The 14,692-nt window shown below is 45.1% G+C and overlaps 1 non-coding gene across 1 annotated transcript; it reads left to right on the forward strand.

Annotated features, from left to right (window-relative positions):
- Positions 1–14,378: 14,378 nt before the first annotated feature.
- Trnar-ccu (transfer RNA arginine (anticodon CCU)) lies at positions 14,379–14,451 on the forward strand. Its single transcript has one exon. It is a non-coding gene; the product is annotated as a tRNA-Arg (tRNA).
- The last annotated feature ends 241 nt before the right edge of the window (positions 14,452–14,692 follow it).

The raw sequence follows: 14,692 nt of genomic DNA on the forward strand, positions 1-14,692 counted from the left end.
TGGGAGTCACCAGCACCTAGCCTCTCCTTTGCTTCTTACTCAGTTGCATTTTCTGTCTGTTCATCAAATACTAATCTCTTACTAATTTTGGATTGCCAGATAGTGTAGTCTGTTACTTGTTTTTAACTTTGTGGCATTCTTCATAGACCAGAAATCCTTGCTTTTTGTAGTAGTCACATTTATCTATTTTGCCTTACATTTGGGTTTATCAAATATTTCCCTGCCCTTTAAGTCCCATATTTCTTGATTTTCTCATATTAGCTTTATTTAGTTTACTTTCAGACTTTTTTGTTGTTGTTGGTCTTGGGGCTTGAACTTAGGACTTGGGTGATATCCCTGAGGTTTTGTGCTCAGCACTGTACCACTTTGAGCCTCAGCTCCACTTCCAATTTCGGGGTAGTTAATTGGAGGTAAGAGTCTCACAGACTTTCCTGCCCTGGCTGGCTTTAAACTGCAATCCTCAGATCTCAGCCTTCTGAGTAGCAAGGGTTACAGATGTGAGCCACCGGGGCTCAGCTACTTTTGGACTTTTTATTTACAATCTGTCATTCATCTTGGTTGGTATATTTTTCTTTATAGTAAAGCATAGCCTTTTCTTAATTTATGAAGGCAGTTTCTCCATCACCATATAGTAAAAAACAGCTTCTCTCCCATTGGTTTGTGGTATGTTTCTTGTCATATATCTTTTTTTTGTTGTCAGTACTGAGGTTTGAACTCAGGGCTTTGTTCTGGCTAGACAAGCACTCTACCACTTGAAACACACACACACACACACACACACACACACACACACACACACACACACACACACACACACACACACAAACTTTACCGACTGTGGCAAGTTCCTATACATAGGAAGGTCTGTCTCTGAGCTCTGTTCTTTTCTATTGTCTTTTTTTTCCTTTGACAGTATCATACTGTTCGTCATTACTGTTGACTTTTAGTGTGCCCTCAACTCTACTGGAGACTCACCGTCTGTGCCTCTCTGTTCACTCAGCTAATTACAGCTTCTCATTCTCATATATCCATTTTGGAAAAACATTGTCAAGTTCCATGAACAAATTCTACCTGCAATCTTGATTAGGACTGAATATTATTTGTAGAATGCTAGAAGAAGAAGAATAGAAGCCAGGTGCCAGTGACTCACGCCTGTAATCTAGCTACTCAGGAGGCTGAGATCTGAGGATCGCAGTTCAAAGACAACCCAGGCAGAAAAGTCCCCATGAGACTCTTATCTCCAATAAACTACTCAGAAAAAAGCCAGAAGTGGCGCTGTGGTTTAAGTGGTAGAGCGCTAGCCTTGAGCACAAAGAGGCTCAGGGACAGCAGCCATGCCCTGAGTTCCAGCCCCAGGACCAGAAGAAAAAAGAAGAAGAATAGAATCTTTCTCTGTTTGTGCCAATATTGGGACTTGAACTCGGGGCAAAGCTTTTTTGCTTAAGGCTGGTAGGCTACCACATGAGCCACAGCTTCACTTCCAGCTTTTCGCTTGTGAATTGAAGAAGAGTCCTACACTACAGACTTGCTTCCCCAAGCTGGTTTCAAACCTCAGTACTCAGATCTCAGCCTCCTGAGTAGCTAAAATTACAAGCAGAGACATTGGCAACCAGCTAGAATCTTTATTAAGCTAGTTGCCTATGACATCTTTCTTTTTTATTCAGGCTTATTTTTGTCTTCCATTAAGGTTTTCAATTTACTTTGTGAAAGTTTTTTTTTTTTTTTTTGTCGGTCGTTGGGCTTGAACTCTGGGCCTGGGCGCTGTCCCTCAGCTCTTCAGCTCAAGGCAAGCGCTCTACCACTTGAGCTACAGCGCCACTTCCGGTTTTCTGGTGGTTTATTGGAGATAGGAGTCTCACGGTCTCTCCTGACCGGGCTGGCTTTGAACCGCGATCCTCAGATCTCAGCCTCCTGAGTAGCTAGGATTACAGGCGTGAGCCACCAGCGCCCGGCTTACTTTGTGAAAGTTTTATAAATATATTGATTGCTTCTGTGAAAGCATCTTACTTTTTATTTTCTAGTTTGTCAATGCTGGTTTTAAAGAATACAAATAGCCAGGTATGGTGGCCTATGCCTGTAATCCCAGCCTCCAGCTGGGATTAGGACAGCCTGGACTACATATAGCAGGATATTGTCTCAAAAAGAGAGGAAAAAAATACAGTATTTGAGAATAAAAGAGATAAAATTTCAGCCAGGTGCTGATGGCTCAAGCTTGTCATTCTAGCTACTCAGAAGGCTGAGATCTGAGATTGCAGTTCCAAGTCAGCCCTGGCAGAAAAGTCTGTGAGACTCTTATCTCTAGTAAACTACTCAGAAAAACCTTAGCTCTTGCACTTGATGTTTGTTTGGTGGATTGGTGGGCTGGTTGGTGGGTGAATGGGTGTGTTTGGTTGATTATTGGTGAGTTGATGGGTTCGTTGGGATTTGAGTGAGTGAGTTGTTGGGTAGATGAGTTTGTTAAGCAGGTGAATTGTTTGTTTGTTTGTTTGATGGGTTGGTTAGTTGGTGGACATTTTTGACATTGGTCCTTGGTTGCTCATTTTATAGTTCAGGCTGGCCTCCAACTGCCAGTTTTCTTGTCTCAGCCTCCCACGTACTGAGATACAGGTGTGTAATACCACCTAACTGGTCATTGATACTTTTTTTGTTGTTGTTGTTGGTTGTGGGGCTTAAACTGGGCCTGGGCGCTATCCCTGAACTCTTCAGCTCAAGGTGAGCACTCTACCACTTGAGCCACAGTGCCACTTGCGGTTTTCTCATGGTTAATTGGAGATAAGAGTCTCAGGGACTTTCCTGCCAGGGCTGGCTTTGAACTGTGATCCTCAGATTTCAGCCTCCTGAGTAGCTAGGATTACAGGAGTGAACCACCAGTGCCCAGCTGGCCATTGATTCTTAAAACTTGATTAATTTATGTTTAGTACCTTTGTGAAATTTTCCTATTCTAATGATTCCTGTGCTTATTCTGTTAGCTTTTCAGTAATCATATCTACCCCCAAAATGACAGTTTTCTTTCTTCCAATTCTTTCACTTTTTTGTGTCTGATGTTATAGCATTAGACTCATCTCCCTCCCCCCCTCCCCTCCCCCCCCCCCCCAGTTGGTCGTCGGGCTTGAACTCTGGGCTTGGGCACTGTCCCTGTGCTCTTCAGCTCAAGGCGAGTCCTCTACTGCTTGAGCCACAACGCCACTTCCAGTTTTCAAGTGGTTTATTGGAGATAAGAGTCTCAGGGACTTTCGTGCCTGGCTGGCTTTGAACCGCGATCCTCAGATCTCAGCCTCCTGAGTAGCTAGGCTTACAGGCGTGAGCCACCTGCTCCTGGCTTAGACTAATCTTTTAATACTGTGTTAAGTAGTAGGGTTTGTGAAATGACATTTTTGTTTGCTTGTTTTTTGTTGATGGTACCAGGGTTTGAAATCAGGGCCTGGTGATTGCCAGGCAGGTGCTCTATCACTTGAGCCACATGCCTGTTTCTTTGTTGTTTATTTCAATGGGAATCTTTTTGTATGTGTGACAGTACTGGGCTTGAACTCAGGGCCCTGGGTTCCTGCTTGGCTTATTTACTCAAGGTGATGCTCTACCACTTAAACTACCCTTCATGGATAGCTTTTTGGTGGATAATTGGAAATCACAGTCTCACAGACTTTTCTGCTCTGGCTGACTTTGAACCTCAGTCCTTAGATTTAAGTTTGCTAAGTAGCTAGAATCAACAGTCCCTGACTTTGTCTCCAGTGTTTTTGTTAGGAAAACTAAAAGTCTAATTATTTTCCTTCTGTCTTTAATGTTAAAATTTGCTATAATATATTCAAGTTTAGGCTTTTTATTTTTTTTTTTTTTGGGGTCTGGTCGTGGGGCCTGAACTCTGGGCCTGGGCGCTGTCCCTCAGCTCTTCAGCTCAAGGCTAGCGCTCTACCTCTTGAGCCACAGCGCCACTTCCGGCTTTTTTCATTTTGCTTGTGTGGTGCTGAGGAATCGAACCCAGGGCCTCGAGCATGCAAAGCAAGCGCTCTACCACTGAGCCATCTTCCCAGCCCTTTAGGCTTTTTCTTATCTTTTCCTTTGGTGTGCCATGAAAACTGTTGTGTGTGTGTGTGTGTGTGTGTGTGTGTGTGTGTGTGTGTGTGTGTGTGGTGTGTGTGTGTGTGTGTGTGTGTGTGTGGTGTGTGTGTGTGTGTGTGTGTGTGTGTGTGTGTGTGTGTGTGTGTGTGTGTGTGTATGCTGTCCTGGAGCTTGAACTCTGGGCATTGTCCCTTAGCTTTTTCACTCAATGCACTTTACCACTTGAGCCAAAGCTCTACTAACAGGTTTTTGTGGTTAATGAGAGGTATGAGTCTCATGGTATTTCCTACCCAGGTTGGCTTAGAACTGTGATCCTCAGATCTCAGCCTCCTGAGTAGCTAAGATTACAGGCATGAGCCACTGCACCCAGCAAATTTTTGTTGATTTTTTTGTGTCTATTTTCTCACTTTGCCAGACTCATGTTGTATAAACATTAATATAGTACCTCTATTCTCCACATGGCTTCAATATCCTGTCATATTCTCCACTTCTGGGGCAGCCCTAGCTCATCCAGATCATAACTCATTTCTTGCTACGTGGCTGCTCTTGTTTTCTATCTGTTGGTTTGGGTAGCTATCACTGTTTCATGGCCAGCATTTCCTTTTGGTTCTGTAGAACTATCTGTTCTTTGTTTATATCTTCTTACCCATCTGAGGACCTTTATATGCTTATTTTAGATTTGTACTCTGTCTTGTTCCAGTTGGCTTTGTAGTACAGTTTGTTCTTGTATTGTGATTGTACTCTTAAAATATCTGGTCATTTTGACCTGCACTTGTTTTTCTCTGGCTATATCAGCGTTCTTAGCTACTGGCATCTCCTAAGAGGTGAGTCCAAGGTCCAGGCCCTGGCTGGACTTGAGCAAGTAGACTGGAAGCATCAGAGCCCCAGCCCTGAAGATCAGACCTGGAGTCAAACTGTGGGTGTGATTCTGTCTTATTCTTTTCTACTCACTTGTTACAGTAATGTATTTGTTTGTGGTTGGTGATTTGTATTATATATCCTTGCTTCTTGAAACTGTAGCTGTGAGCACCCTTGAGACTTTGATTCTTTATGTGTGTGAGTGTGTGTGTGTGTGTGTGTGTGTGTGTACACATGCATGTGCCTCACACTGTGGACTTGGTTTTTTTTACTCAAGGCTGGGCTCTACCATTTGAACCACACCTCTGGCTTTTTGCTGATTAACTGGAGATCAGACTCTCAGACTTTTCTGCCCAGCTGGCTTCAAACCACAATCCTCTGATCTCAGCCTCCTGAGAAGCTAGGGTTGCAGGTGTGAGCCAGTAGTGTCCAGCTAAGGCTTAAGTTTGCTTCTTCCAGTCTCCTGGGTACATGGCCAACCCAAGACATTTTCAAACTGCATTTTTAGCTCATGAAGCGGGAAAGCATCTTAGTTAGATATACAAGTAGTTAATGCTGGGGGTTAAGAATTCCTGTAGGATGGTCTCCAGTCTGCCACTCACCAAAGCTGAGATCAAAGAAAAAAAAATCTTTTGAAGATCAGGGATAGTTGTGGGGTTTTTTGGTGTGGTTTTGTGTGTGTGTATGTGTGAGAGAGAGAGAGAGAGAGAGCAAGAGACAGAGACAGAGAGACAGACAGAGAGAGACAGAGACAGAGACAGACACAGAGAGATTGAGTTTTGAACTCAAGACCACACATTTGCTAGGCAGGTGCTTTAACTCAGAACCACACCTCTAGTCCACATGCTAGTTTCTTTCTTTCTTTTCTTTCTTTTTTTTTTTTTAAATTCCCAGAAATGAAGTCACACTGGTGGGTGTGGAGTGGGGCGCGGCAGGCCCTGCGCAGAGCTCTGTGGCCTCACCTGCCACCCTGCTAGCCAGGGGCTTCTTTTCCTGGTGACTGCCAGAGGCAGTCGGGGCAGAGGGCGGCCTCGCGCTTCGGGGACTGTCTCGCCCCTGTCTCCCCCATGGCCTTTTCCTCATGTGTCAGTGCAGTCATGCTTTAGAAAAGTGCTTTTGTGTGTTTCGTAAGTTTTCACCAACACTTGAAGGTGGTTTGTGTTGACAGAGGTGTCTCTCTGCACGTCTAATTGTCTAAAATGAGCATCTTCTGTGTTTTGTTAAAATCTTAATGATATTAGTATAAGAACATAATAAGTCAATAACTGTCCATGTTTCACTGTCTTCATACAGCCCCATCCCTAAGGCTAACTGGTGCCACCTCTGGTCCATCCGCTATCCTAATGCAAGGACAGGTAGTGGGTCTTTTCCATGAAGAAGAGATATTAACCGAGGAAACCTCGCTAAAACAGGATTCTTTGTCACCAGAGACCCCAAAGGCTGAGAACAAAACAGTCGTTGCCAAGTTCTTCTGAGTTCTAAAGGGAAGCGGAGCTGGCTCAACTGTGCGCCCTAAGGAAAAGAGATCATGGTGACCTGTAGCTGTGGGCTGAAGCATCTATCTGCATCTTCTTCTAGGCTGCACCCTGAGAATGGAAGAGGAGTTCTTTGGAAACAATTGTTCCTAGGCGAGAAGTTCCCCTTCTCTCCAAGAAGCAGAGGGACGGGGTGACCCCTCTTCACCTCACACCAAACACAGCAGCCCTCCAGAGAGTCACTGTCTCAAGGACTTGGGGTCTGTTGTCTGATGTACCCTCAACAGTGTACAGATGACCTGTGTGCAAGCTCTTTGAGAAGAGGCCAGACAGTGGCCTGCCCAATGGGGTCTGTTCTCCCAGAGTCCCTGTGGACCTAATTGGTTCTCAATGAGGGGAGGCCAATTTGGCCATTGTAAGAAAAAAAATCCATGAGGCCCTGGGTTCACTTCCTAGCACTGCAAAAGATAAAAGGAAGAATCCATCCAAAGGAAACAGAGATATGATGGAGGCGAAAGGACATCTAGGAACTAAAGGACCACTAACAGCTAGAGAGCACCTGGTCCTCCAGGGAATGACAGAGGAGGCCTTGTAAAACCACGAGGAAGCTTAAGAGAAATGCAACACTGTGGAGTCTGCCACTCCAGTTTGATGTGTGTCCAGCATTCCTGTCAAGCGGGGGAGGCCTGGTCTCTGCTTTTCCGGCAGGGACTCAGCTATCAAGGAGGAGAGGGATGCGAGCGACATCCTTGATGTGATCCTTCTGCCTCAGACCTCCCAGCTGGAGGAAAGGAGAAACTTTAAATATCTGACATTTCAGTATGAGACTGGATGAGACTTGATGAGTTGGGGAGAGGGGTATTTTTAAAGAAATGATTAGAGTTAAAAAAAAAATGATAAAACTCCTAACTGTGTGTTACCAAAAGAGACTGAAAAGCTAGACATTTCATCCAGGTCTAGGAAAGAATGCATCATTCACGCTGATTTGTAGAAGTCAACAAGGTGCTGCTTAGCTTTGTGCTTGTCCCTGGCCCTGTTCAGCAGAAGGCTGCAGTGAAGAGCCCCAGCCCAGAGTCTGGAAATGTGGCTTAGTGGTAGAGTATGTGCCTAGCATGCATGAAGCCCTGGGTTCAATTCCTTAGTACCACATAAAAAGAAAAAGCCAGAAGGTGTGGCTCAATTGGTAGAGTGCTACCCTTGAGCTTCACAAGAAGCTCAGGCACAGTGCCCAGGCCCTGAGTTCAGGTCTCATGACTGGCAAAAAACAAAAAACAAAAAACAAAAAAAAGAAGATGGTCCAGCATTTCCTAAGGAAGCTGTGTGAACTGCCCCATTTCCAGCAGGAGAGGAAGAAATCACTGGAGAACTTAGCAAGTGGTATAGGGAGAGAGTCCCCAGCAAGTCCAGCTTGCTTGTTAATAGTGGCATTTTATTCTACAATTTAAATGCTACAGGATGTTATCAGTAGAGTTTTGATTTGATTAAAAATAAGACCTTTCAACAGCTGTGTAATTGCTATGTAATGGGAAGTAGCAATGCAATGACACCTATAAGAGTTGTCAAAGGTAAAATTAATCTTGTTCTTTTGTCAGCCTTTCCTTTGATGCCAGGAAGCTCTTGGGAGTGCCCTGCTGTGTGGTTTGGGGCACCAGCATTCATTCCTGTGTCCTTCCAGACCAGATTGCACAGAACAAGGATGAGAACCATAGACAGTACATGTCCCAAACTCCTTTGCCTTCAAAGTCCTGGATGTGATTCCTTTCTCACAGTGTACTCGTGAAGGTGGAATAGTGGGAGGAAAAAGTGGTTTAATTGTTTCTCTGGCAGTGCTTAGAGAACGGGAAGGCATCCACCCTACTTCAGAACACTGAGACACTGAGGTCAAATACAAGGGGTTCCTGTATCTTTCTACCCTAGGTGATGGCGACAGCCACCCTCCAATATTCTGAATGGCTGCATGGCTGTAACTCCCTTAACGCCTGACTCTAGCCCATGCAGTTCACTGACAGCGCCTCGGGCATCCTTGCTTCCCAGGTCTGAATTGCTTTCTAGTTTTCTTACTGAACCTTGATTGACAAAGCCTTTAGCTGATACTTGGGAGGGTGGTAAGGGGTGGGGAATGAACCTTCTTAATGAGTCTCTTTAAGTGATTTTTCTTTTAAGCTCTAAGTGAGACACTAACTGCCATTTGAAAAGAAACTTAAGCTACCAAGAGAGAAATTTGAAAATGGATGTTTAGAAATGGTTATCACTATGTGATTTTGTTTTGCTCCAAATGATGTGCTAAACAAGGAATTTTCAAAATAGTGAAACATTGAATTACAGTTTTCAATAAATAAACAATACTGTTTCTTTACTGAAAGAAATTAGGACTTTTTACTGTTAATAAAAATATTTTCAAAAAATTATTTTACTCAAAATATCTATTTTTGCATGCTTTGTAATGTATATACTACATTGGTTCAGTAGCACATGTACACCATTGAAAAACAAATCCCAAGGCTTGTGTGAAGGGACAAGATTCTTATTCCTGTTACATAGTTAACACAGTTGACAAATCTCTGTTTAGAATGTACACATGGAGTTGGAGGCATGTAATGAGTAAAGTACTAGGGACTAACTTTGAGTCTCAGCCTCTTAACAAAAATGAGAATAGAGGGCTGAGAAGGTGGCTCAGTGGTAGAGCGCTTGCCTTGCATGCCTGAGGCCCTGGGTTCGATTCCTCAGTACCACATAAGCAAAAAGAAAAAAGCCAGAAGTGGCACTGTGACACTGTGGTAGAGCGCTAGCCTTGAGCTGAAGAGCTGAGGGACGGCGCCCAGGCCCAGAGTTCAGGCCCCACGACTGGATCCAAAAAAAAAAAAAAAAAAAAGAGAGAATAGAATGGACATGTATGAGCGGGCAGCCTCACTACTGATGGAAGCAGAGGGGGTGTGCATGTCTATTCCCAACTTCATTCTCTCTGGGTTAGTTCCATCCCTTTCCTACCCCCTGCCATCCCAGATCCCCTGTATGGATCTCCAGGTAGCCAGTTACTGTTATGGTTGACAGTGTAAAGATGGGACCAGGGGCTGGGAAGGTGGCTTAGTGGTAGAGTGCTTACCTAGCATGCATGGAGCCCTAAGTTCAATTCCTCAGTACCACATACACAGAAAAAACTGAAAGTGGTGCTGTGGTTCAAGAGGTAGAGCACTAGCCTTGAGCACAGAGAGGCTCAGAGACAGAGCCTAGGCCAAGTTCAAGCCCCAGGACAGAAAGGAAAGAAAGAAAGGAAGAAAGAAAGATGGGACCATAGGAGGTCCATTCCTGTCTCCACCCTTTCCTGGGGCACAAGACACTGTTATTGAAAAATTCCTCTCACAGAGCTGGACGAACAGCACAGATGAGATGTCACAGTGGTTGGTGATGTCAGAAAAAAAAGATATGAGCATTAGGCGGGAAGGTGGCTTAGTGGGTGAGTGCTTGCCTAGCATGCATGAAACCCTGGGTTTGATTCCTCAGTACTGCATAAACAGAAAAAGCCCAAAGTGGCACTGTGGCTCAAGTGGTAGAGCACTAGCCTTTAGCACAGAGAGGCTCAGAGACAATGCCCAGCCCTGAGTTTAAGCCCCAGGAATGGCAAAAAGAAAAAAAAAAAACAGAAAGAAAAGAAAAAAGGGGCTCTTAAGAGATATTTTTGAATAGCTTAGATCCTGAAAAAGAGAAACCAGGATATTATGGTTCTCACAATATCTACAATATTGGTACAACCACACTAGTTCCACTGCTCATCTGTCATGAGACAGCAGCTCTTGAATTTGGGTATACATTTGAGACAAAAACATAATGAAGCAAAGCAAAAATTTAAAACACAGCTGGGCACCAGTGGCTCACGCCTATAATCCTAGCTACTCAGGAGGCTGAGATCTGAGGATCACAGTTCAAAGCCAGCCCAGGCAGGAAAGTTTCTGAGCCTCTTTTTTTTTTTTTTTGTCAGTCGTGGGGCTTGAACTCTGGGCCTGGGCGCTGTCCCTGAGCTCTTCAGCTCAAGGCGAGCGCTCTACCACTTGAGCTACAGCGCCACTTCTGGTTTTCTGGTGGTTTATTGGAGATAGGAGTCTCACGGTCTTTCCTGCCCGGGCTGGCTTTGAACCTCGATCCTCAGATCTCAGCCTCCTGTGTAGCTAGGATTACAGGCGTGAGCCACCAGTGCCCAGCTGTTTCTGAGACTCTTATCTCCAATATACTACCAGAAAACTAGAAGTGGTGCTGTGGCTTAAGTGGTAGAGCACTAGCCTTGAGCTGAAGTGCTGAGGGACAGGGTCCAGGCCCAGAGTTCAAGACCCAGAACTGACCAAAATAAAAATTTAAAACCTTGGGATCAATCCCTAGCATGGCAAAAACATTAATAAGAAATATGAAAAGCTGGGCGCCAAGAAAAGCAGAAAAGAGTTCTCCCAGATCAATGAATTCAATAAAGTAACTGGGCCCAAGGGTACAAAGGTTCCATGGTGCAAATGTTGACTGGTAGCGGTTCTCACAATTGGCTTCACAGGGCCCACAAGCTGTGTACTCTGGGAACCTTCCTACATAAATTCAATGAGTTCACCTTTTCCCTGAAACTTGCAGACAAGGGTGACTTTATAGTCATGACCGTACAAAGTTTCTCATTTTACAGGGGGCCTTCCCAATTATTTTGAAAAAGTACTGTATGTATATGCATCACCTGAGATAATCTTAGTTACCCTAATATGGGACTCTAAATGAGGTTATCTGACAACAACAGTTTAAAAAAAAACAAAAACTGTCAGCCAGGTGCCAATGGCTCACGCCTATAATCCTAGCCACTCAGGAGGCTGAGATCTGAGGACTGAGGTTCAAAGCCAGCGTGGGCAGGAACGTCTGTGAGACTTTTATCTCTAATAAACCACCAGAAAGCCGGAAGTGGTGCTGTGGCTCAAGTAGTAGAGTGCGAGCCTTGTGCTGAAGAGCTCAGGGACAGCGCCCAGGCCCAGAGTTAAAGCCCCATGACCAACCAAAACAAAATTGCAGAGAAACTTTTCTAATTTGCTCACTGTAGTAAAGACCTAGTATCATAAAATGTAACTAGCCATCTTTTTAAAGTGGTAAGTTTATGTACATTGTTGGAAATAGGTCTCTAGTTTTTCATTTCATTTCATTTAATTTATTTATTTATTTTGTCTGTCGTGGGGCTTGAACTCTGGGCCTGGGCGCTGTCCCTCAGCTCTTCAGCTAAAGGAGAGCGCTCTACCACTTGAGCTACTGCCCCACTTCCAGTTTTCTCGTGGTTTATTGGAGATAGGAGTCTCACAGTCTCTCCTGCCCGGGCTGGCTTTGAACCTCGATCCTCAGATCTTAGCCTCCTGAGTAGCTAGGATTACAGGCCTGAGCCACCAGCGCCAGGCTCCAGTTTTTCATTTTAATAAGTAAAACTGTACTTCCACTAAACAATTTCTCTTTCCTAGATTCCTCCAGAATCTGGTAACCACCATTCTATTCTGTATTCATGAAGCTGACTTAATTAACGCCTATAAATGCAATCATACAACGTCTGCCCTTTTGTGATTAGTTTATTTCACTTAGCATGTTTTCAATGTTCAGTCACATTGTAGCATGGATCTCCTTCCTTCTTAAGGGTGAATAATATTCATTTTGGTGATATTGGGTTTAGCCAGCTTGCTTACTCTGGTGCACTACCATTTGAGTCATGCTTTCAGTCCTGCTTTTCTGCTGGTCATTTTGGAGATGAAGTCTCACAGATTTTTCCACCCAACCTGGCCTCAAATAGGATCCTTCAGATTTTATGTTCCTGCGTAGCTAACAGTATAAGCATGAACCTTATACCACACCACAATATGTCGTTCCATTCATCTGTTGATGGATTCTTGGGTTCCTTTCTTCTACTGGTATGAATGTATATGTATAAAACCTATTTGAGGGGCTGGGAAGGTGCCTCAGTGGTAGAGTGCTTGCCTTGCATGCATAAGGCACTGGGTTCGATTCCTCAGCACCACATAAGCAGAAAAATCCAAGTGGCACTGTAGCTCAAGTGGTAGAGTGCTAGCCTTGAGCTGAAAAGCTGAGGGACAGAGCCCAGGCCCAGAATTCAAGCCCCACAACCAACAACAAAAAACAATAACAACAACAATAAAAAAACCAAAACCAAAACAAAATCTGCTTGATGGGGCTGGGAAGGTGGCTCAGTGGGAGTGCTTGCCTTGCATGCATGAGGCCCTGGGTTCGATTCCTCAGGACCACATAAGCAGAAAAAGCCGGAAGTGGCACTGTGGTTCAAGTGGTAGAGCACTAGCCTTGAGCTGAAGAGCTGAGGGGCAGCGCCCAGGCCCAGAGTTCAAGCCCCACAACCAGAAAAAAAAAATCTGTTTGAGTGACTGCTTTCAACTCTTTTGGCTATATACCTGTATTTATTGCAGGTACCAGGGGCTTGAACTCAGGGTCTTACACTCTCAATGGACTTTTTCACTCTGCTGACATTGAACCAAGCCTTGTGAGTCAGGTAGTTTTGCTCTGGTTCCCTCTGGACTTTGATCCTCAGCTCTCAGCCACCACAGTAGCTAGGGTTATAGGTATAAGCCATCAGTGACATGCTAGTTTTTATTATTGTTATTTATATTTTTATTAGTTTTTCATAGTGATTGTGCCCTTTTCTTCTTCCACAAACTAGAAGTTTCTAAGGTAAGAATTTTGTTTGGCATGCAGCACTTTAAAGTATTAACCAGTGGCTAGAATTTAGAAGGAAATATACAGCATTTTAAAAAAGTAGATTTCCAGGTTTTTCTTTTAAATAGCAGCAACTGATGGAGCAGAGAGTGGTGCTCCTATGGGTAGGTGGGTTAGGTGCTCTGCAGGTTCATCAGGTTTCCAAAAGACTGTTTTATTTATTAATGCACCATTACTGTGTCATTTGTCATCCCTGCTTGGTAGTAGCCAATAAGGCAAGGTGCCAGTCTTTTTAGGATCCATGAACTAAGCTGCCATGTCTGTGGTGTCAGGCAGTTATTCAAGCTGACTGGTCTTCCAGGAGGATGAAGGGAACAGACAAGTCTGGCAGGGCGAGGAGATGTGACTGAGTAAATGAAAGGGCCCAGAGGTGATAAAAGTGCCTAACTTTCACCTTGCCATATCGTCCACGAGGCCTACAGCAATGCAGACTAGACTTCCAGAGTAGGCCAACACTTACTCAAGTGGGTTCAGGCAGAGGGAACCACCTGTAGGTGTGGCATTGGAAGGGATGAGCGTCCAGAAGTGAATGGTGAGCGATGAAGGTTAAATAAAGGTCATCGCCAGCCGACCCGCCGTTAGCCTCAGCGGGGATCCCCCCTCCCCCCGCAGCAAAGGGTAACGTCGCTGAGCCTCAGATTTGCCAGAGCTATAGAATTAGGACTAGAAACCAAACTAAACTATTTCTGATTTCTCTTAGGTAGCTGCCAGTGCCCTGCCGTCCACGTTGACCACGGGCCGCGTAACCGCAGCACGACCCACACACTTACACCGGAACAGAGACTGACCGCCGCGGACGCCACCTGACGGCCGGTGAGGGCGAGGCTGAGGCCGGAAGGCCGCCGCACCGGAAGCGACGGCTGTTTCCGGCGAAAGCCAAAGGAGCCGAGGCGTAGAGGGCGCGTCCCGAAGGTCTGGGCAGCTGACCCAGCACGCTGGGAGCTACGACGACGCACGCCGTCCGCTCTTGCGCAGGCGCAGGATTGGAGCACACACACACACACACATAAATGCGTACGCGAAGACGCGCGCGCCCTCGTCCTGCGTCCGTCTTGTTTCGAGGGTAAAAAGCTTTAGACTCCTAACGCGAACTGTCTTTCTCTAAACTACAACTCCCAGCATGCCTCACCCTTCGTATTGACAGTCTCTGTGGCTTGCCAGGATAGGACAACGAAAAAGCCAGGTGACAATGACGTGCCAAAAGAAAAAAACTTCTGAATATGCTGTTTGAGCGCCTGCCTCGCAGGAGCCCCAGTGGCCTAATGGATAAGGCATTGGCCTCCTAAGCCAGGGATTGTGGGTTCGAGTCCCATCTGGGGTGATGCCGACTTTTTCTCCCTCTAGTGAGGATTTCTGTAAATCTTCCCAGATCCCTTTACTCCTTTTGAATAGGAAGAATGGTGTATGTGGTTTGATTAGCAGTTGGGATGCGATTTTCCAGACTCCCGATACTCCGTGTCCTTCATTGGAACGGGGAGGTCGTCAGGATGGATCCTGACCTCCTTCCTCCGAGTTGCTGAAAAGTTGTCTTCTCCGCATATTCATGTCACATCCACACCTCC

The sequence above is a fragment of the Dipodomys merriami genome, unplaced genomic scaffold (assembly GCF_024711535.1).
Source record: "Dipodomys merriami isolate MVZ:Mamm:240054 unplaced genomic scaffold, mDipMer1.0.p SCAF_5, whole genome shotgun sequence".
In the NCBI taxonomy this organism is placed as follows: Eukaryota; Metazoa; Chordata; class Mammalia; order Rodentia; family Heteromyidae; genus Dipodomys; species Dipodomys merriami.